Consider the following 6,832-nt stretch of genomic DNA (forward strand, 5'->3'; position numbering starts at 1 on the left):
CTAGTGGCTGACAGTTACAAAATATGCATTTCTAGAAAATAGTGCTACATAAAGATGCTTTAGAAAAAACTATGGGGCAGGATTTTATTTAACTCTCTTGTCTGACCTAAGATTCAATTCTTTATTATTTTGTTTTCTGTGAGCACACAACTATTTGGGGAGGAGTTTTTATTACCCATTGATGGAAGTCCGATGTGAACTACCATCCAGCTGCCCCTCTGCCAAGAGAAAGCAGAGGCATATAGCAAGCCACCCAGCTCTCTCCACCAGAAGACCACAGCAGGTGATGGGATGGGAGTATGGGAGGGCCTCTTTATGCCGCCTGATATTTTGCTGTTGGAATGTATTCATCTGTTAAAGCATATTTTATAAACATAAATAGCTATCTCAGTCCAACCTTGTTTTAAGAATGACAATGATTAAAACACACTTAAAGTGTATTACATCCCACAAGTAGCATACTGAGATGCTTAACAAAATGGAAAAACAAGATATAACTGACCTTCAAAGGTCTTTTGAGGTAAATCAGAACCTCTTGGAGGAAAAAAAGAAATCAAATAGCTGTTGAGTTGCAATGAGGCATTTTCAGGGCTTTTATCTCACTTTTCCTCAGTGTACCATCTAAAACAATTTTTATTGCAATTTGCAGCCCTGTAGAATCAGGCTAGAGTATCAGTATGTGTGTATTCTGTTTTTCATGCATCATTTAAAAGGATCATCTAATATTTCTGCAGTTGGGGCTCTTTTGTCATTTTCTAGCTCATGTGCTGATGCTGCGGAGAGAAGCTGCTGTTTAATAATTTCAGTGGGGTTAATTCTACATGAGAGAAGGGAAGAACCTGGAGTTAGAGTGCTTTGGTAAGATTTAGCCTGGAGATTATCATTTAGAAGCTGTCCTCAAGGGGTGATTGTGGGTGAATGCAAAACACCCATTGACTTCCATGGCAGTTAAGTAAAAGAATTCTTCATCAAGCCTGTTTTTTCACTGTCTGCATGCTGTGTCTTAGAATGAACTGCCTATAGTGTTGTACTTCTGCACACAACACATAACTAGATAGTGGAACTCATTGCCACAGGAAATCGTTGAGGCCCTGCTGGAGGACAAAGAAAACATCAATGCAATAGGAGCTGCAATTGTAGAGTTAGCTCTAACCTGATAAATATAAACATAATAATATTACATAATATAAGAAACATAAGAATAATATAATAATATGCATAAGAATATTACATAATATTATTTCATGTTATGGCCATAATAAAGGGTGAGGTGCACATATTTGCAAATATGAGGAGACATATAAGGGAAAAAAGGAAGTTAAAGTATAAAAGTGGGGGAGAAGGATTGGAGAGGGACTGCTCAGTATCTCAAGTATTTGCCATCATCAATATGTTTTGAAATATGTTTGATTTAGAAGATTCCGAAGGTCATAAATGTGTCTTCTAAGTGGAAGAGACTGAGACCCAGATCTTCAAAGGTATGTAGGGGTGCCTAACCCCTGGGTAGACAGCTGCCTAGTGGACTCCTCAGCCTCCAGCTAGGCACATAGGGAGGGGTAGGTGCTCCAGAAAGGCATTCTCAGAAACTAGCAAACTGAGTGGGCCGCCTGGCTGATGGGCCATAGATAGGTCCTCCCTCCATTTGGGACTCTCAGTCGTGAACCCTCTCCTGGAGTTAAGCGGCTGACCTAGCTTAGTGCCTAGGTAGCTCATGCCCTCACAGCTGAAACAGTCTCTAACTTTCACTGTCTCCTGCTCATGCTCAATACTGCTCTTGTACTCACCCTACGTTTCCCTGTGTCCCTGCTGTCTTATGTGGGTGCTGTGCTGCCTGTCTGCCTGTTGAGGGCCTGCGCCTGGCCCTTTTGCTATGGGTCTTAGGTGTGCTCAGAGCACACCTATAGCATTGTACCCTATTGATATGCCCTGCCTGGTTTCAGAATCCCACTTTTGGGGCCTTTAAGATTTTCAGCTTCAGCTATGTCTCCAAGCAGCTTGTTAGCTATGGGGCAGTCAGGGCTATGGGAGGTTTGTGAATGCCAACTGGTAGACACTTAGGTGCCTAGGGGACTTAGGTGCCTATGGGCTTAGGTGGAATCTGAGTGCTGGTTTTGAAAATAGCAGTGGAGCCTAAGGATGGGATTCACAAAGCTATATAGGTGCCTAACTCCTATAGGCACCTGAGGTCCTTTGTGACTCCCACCTTAAATGGTGGACTTAGGAACCTAAAGGGGAAGATAGGTGCCTATATATCATTGAGGATGTTGGCCTGAAAGGCCTGTGATCCTATTCTTCATTGTATGAAGAGTGGTACAGATAAGGTAAGAAACCGGGGCAAGTTCTTTTTTTTGTTTTGGGGCCTCAGCGTGCTGCAGACTTGCTGGAGCTTGGCAGAGTGACTCTGCTGGAGGGGCCAGCATCATCCAAAAATTGGGTGGTGGGCACTAGTCTTGCTTATTAGCTATTTGAAGCTATTTAGTTGTTTTCATTGGGGTTAAGCAGCCTGGCAGGACACACCCAGAGACCATGAGAGTGTAACCAATGGCTGCCCAATAGCAACTCATGGGGAGGAGTCGTAATTTATAAATAGGAGGAGTGGGAGGATGCAGTGCTGGAGCAGTGCAAGGACCAAAAAGTTCTGCTGTAAGAATTGTATTCCAGGGGTTTAGCCAGTCTGTCTCCCTCATCCAACTGCACTGCTAGAAATGCTGCAGGCTGTGCAAATTGCAGACTATCGTTGCAAAGACCTGAGGGGAGTCAGAAGGAGACTGTGGGACTATCACTTTTTAAGGAGCTGGTATGACCTACAGCGGGTTTGGACACTATGCCACTGAGAAGGGTAAATCCTCTTAGAGGAGGAGTCCGAGTGGAGTGTATGCACATAATTATATGTTACATTTGAAGTTATGATAGCCACAAGTACTAAAACTTGGGGGAAACCCCACTGAAAGTGTTGTCTTTAAAAGATTTCTTATTGCCAATATTCACACTTGTTTCAAGGACTGCAAGTAACTATGATGTAGTCATATATAGATTTATTTAGTAAATGTTTTCCTTCCAAGATTTTGTGTCACTGACCTTCTATCAGAGATTTAACTCTGTAGGATATTTGTGGGAATACACATATATCAATGTGCTGCAAAGACTTCACTCTGGTCTCTACTGCAGCAGAGAGATAAGCTACAATACAGGCAGAGGGAAAATATATTATGCCTGATTTAGCATATTGCCTTCCCCAAAACTGTTACAGAAACACCCACCGGCTGCAATCAGGTATGTTTTTGACATTATGGATAGAATGTTTGTACAATCTTAAATGAGTCCAACTATATTTAATGTTCAGTATTTTTATTTTGCTTTAATTACTTTACTTTACAGACAACGAGAATAACCCTGCTGTTGTGTTCAAGGGCATAATCCACTGTCCACTGAAGTTAATAAGAGACCTAAGTGGGCTTTGGATCAGGCCCAATATGCACAGAGAAATGTGTGATTTTGCACTCTCACTGTTGTAATCAGAATGACACTTTCTTCAGAGGAGGTTATCTGAAAAAATTCAAAGGTAATAATTGATGTGTCTTAAATTTCTCTACTTTGGAAAATTCAAGTTAATTTTTTTTATACCTGTCATAGAATAGAAAAATGACTAACAACTTCACAATACTTAAAGCACATCTGATAATGGATTTTCTACTTTACACATGAATATATGCTCATTGATTGCAAAGGATAGGTATTTTAGTTCCACCTACACTGTAACTTTTTAATAAAGGTAATAAATCTCAGTAGAGTATGTATGTGGTTGTCAGTCCTGAATGTTCTCGTATCAAGGAAGGAACAAGGATACTCTATCTCTGATTATTATTTTTTTGTGTGTAGAAGGATCTTTTGAATAGTATCTTGACTCACCTATGATGTTTCTTTTATATCTGCCAAATAATTAATCTGACTGAGAACAGCCAGAGGGCAAAGAGAAGCCAAAATGGCTGCTTGCCTACCACAACCCAAAGCTGTCAATGATGGATTAAATGAAACTTGAAGTAGAGGGAAAGGAATTGGAAAATGCAACATGTTCTGTACCTGAGAAAATGTATTTGAGAGGTGGGGGGGGACCTATCACAAATGATAGGTACAGTACTCTAGAATAGGACTGCAACTTGCCTTTGCAAACATTTTTTGTAACCTTCTAATTGAGCATTAAATTGAATAGAGATCTATGATTTAAACACTATTAGTGTTTTGAATCTGAACTTTATTCTTACTGCCACTAATTTACAGAAAGTGCTTTGAATTGAATGGTGAAATTCTAAGTTCTAATTTACTTCCCAGCAAGGGTATATGAAGTTGATATACTACAGTATTATTAATGGTACATGTGAGCTGAATTGACTGCACATTTGGGCACTTTTTATTGATTCTCATTCTCAACCTGATAGTCTGGAGGAAAGGACAGTAATATACTATTGGCAATGTTACTTTTATATACTTGGTATAAAAAGGCATTTGGAATATACAGTAACTCCTCACTTAAAGTCGTCCTGGTTAATGTAGTTTCGTTGTTACGTTGCTGATCAGTTAGGGAACATGCTTGTTTAAAGTTGTGCAATGCTCCCCTCTAACATTGTTTGGCAGCCGCCTGCTTTGTCCACTGCTTGCAGGAAGAGCAGCCCATTGCAGCTAGCTGGTGGGGGCTTGTAACCAGGGTGGACCGGCAGCCCCCCTATCAGCTCCCTGCTCCCCTAAGTTCCCAGCAGTTCATCTGTCCCTCCCCCCACTGCCATGTGCTGCTCCTGCCCTCTGCCTTGGAGCTGCTCCCCGAGACTCCTGCTTGCTTTGCGGGGGTTTAAAACCAATTTCCACATTATCGTTAGTTTTTTTAATTTTTACTATTGGTTTTGATAGAAACAATAAATTCTAAAACATTAATAAAGGTTCACTGTTATTACTCCATTCTTAATGTTTGACAGTAGTTTAATTGTAACTTGTTTGCATGACTATAAAGATCTGTGGGTATAGGCTGGTATTAAAGTAAGAGAATATTTTATTACTGCAACTATAAACCAGTCATGTACTACTGTAATGCTCCCTCGCTCTCCTGGTCGGAGTGAGGCCACTCAGGCGAGACCTGTCGGGTCAGGGCCAGAGTCTGTCAGACAGGCAAGAGCCCCCAACAGGGTGGCGCGATTAATAGTCACTACCAGGCTTTAGCTCAAGTAGCTCAAGTAGTCAGCCCTTAAACACAGTCTACCAGGGCTGGCTGGAGCTCAGGTGGCCAGCAAGCAAACCAGTTTCTTGGGGCTGGCTTTGGCCTGGGCCTTTTCTACTTCCAGCCACGCCCTGGTACTTCTGGCAAGGGGGTGGGGGGATCTAGGCTCCGCCCTCCAAGGGGCATGTAATGCTCCCTCGCTCTCCTGCTCAGAGGGAGGCCACTCAGGCTCACTGCAACCACCAACAGCTTCTTACCTAACCAACTGATCCTGTTGTTGATGTTATATAAGGATCGCAGAGGATGTTTATTTCTTAAATTGTCTTGTGCTCTTGCTGTCACTGATCTTAGCCTTAAAGTTCCTGAATCCAAGTGCAGAGAAGACCATATAACCATTTATAGCAAATATGGTAAAAATGCCTGACACTGATTGATCTGGTCACAGTTGTTAACTCCACTGCCCAGGGGTCATGACCAGAAACTCCCCTCCTTCTCCATTTAAAACCGTGTGAATTTTTGAAATGACTTTTCCTGATTGCCTATCTGGATGAGCACACCTAGCAGCCCTCCATTATTGTGTGCAACTGCCAGCTGACCATGCCAGTTACATGCTCCAGGCACACTCCGGCGTCTAGTAGACAGGAGATATTAGATCTCCTCCGCCTGTGGGGAGCGCTGTGCAAGCACAGCTACGGACCAGCTGTAGAAACATCTATTGCACATAGGGATTCAGGGGAAGGGATATGAGATAGATCAGCAGCAGTGTGGCATGACGGTGGAGGAACTGAGGCGGGAATAGCAGAAGGCCAAGGAGGCCGCAATCAATCTGGTGCTGAGCCGTAGAATTCTGCTTTTACAAAGAGCTGCATGCCATACTTGCGGGAGAACCCCCTGCCACCCTGCACATCACCATGGAAACCTCCAAGGACCCTGAGTCATAGGCCCCTGGCATGAACAGCGAGGACAAGGAGGAGGTGGAGGTGGAGGATGGGGGACATGTGAGAGGTCCAGCTATGCCAAGAGGCAGGACCTCTTCAAGACTCCACTGCAGTCCAGTCAGTCCCAACAGTCAAGCCTGGGCAAGGTTGACACAGTGGAAGGTACCTTGGGTAAGTAAAAATTGCCTGAACCTATTCTCCCCCTCCTCCCTCACAACCAGTCTTCTTTCTTTTTCCTGTGTCCAGAAAGGTTAGCTGGCTCAGCTGAACAGCCTCCACCCTCCCATTTCCTCCTTCACTGCCTCTCCTGCCTCCTTGAATTCCATACCCTACCCTCAGGATCTGCTCTTCTCAGGTCCTTCCTCTCTCTTTCTGCTCCTTTCCCATCCTTTTCTCCACTCTCTGTGTACAAGAGAGAGAGAGTGAGTGGGAGGAGCAAAGGGAGAGCGGGACAGGGAGAGTCAGGGAAACCCGCCCCTGATGTGCATTGGCATTGTGGGAAATGGATGGGGAAATGGGTGCCAGACTCTCCCCTGCCTGCAGGCCCCTGTCTCACACAGTTCCTGTCAGCAGGTATAGGTATGCCTGTGCTTGGCTTCTGGAGAACCCTGCCCCAACCAAGCCTTCCTGATCTTTCCCTTCACCTGAGAAAATAGTATTTAAAAAGATGATGCTATTTCCACTAGGT

The sequence above is a fragment of the Chrysemys picta genome, chromosome 8 (assembly GCF_011386835.1).
Source record: "Chrysemys picta bellii isolate R12L10 chromosome 8, ASM1138683v2, whole genome shotgun sequence".
Lineage (NCBI taxonomy): Eukaryota > Metazoa > Chordata > Testudines > Emydidae > Chrysemys > Chrysemys picta.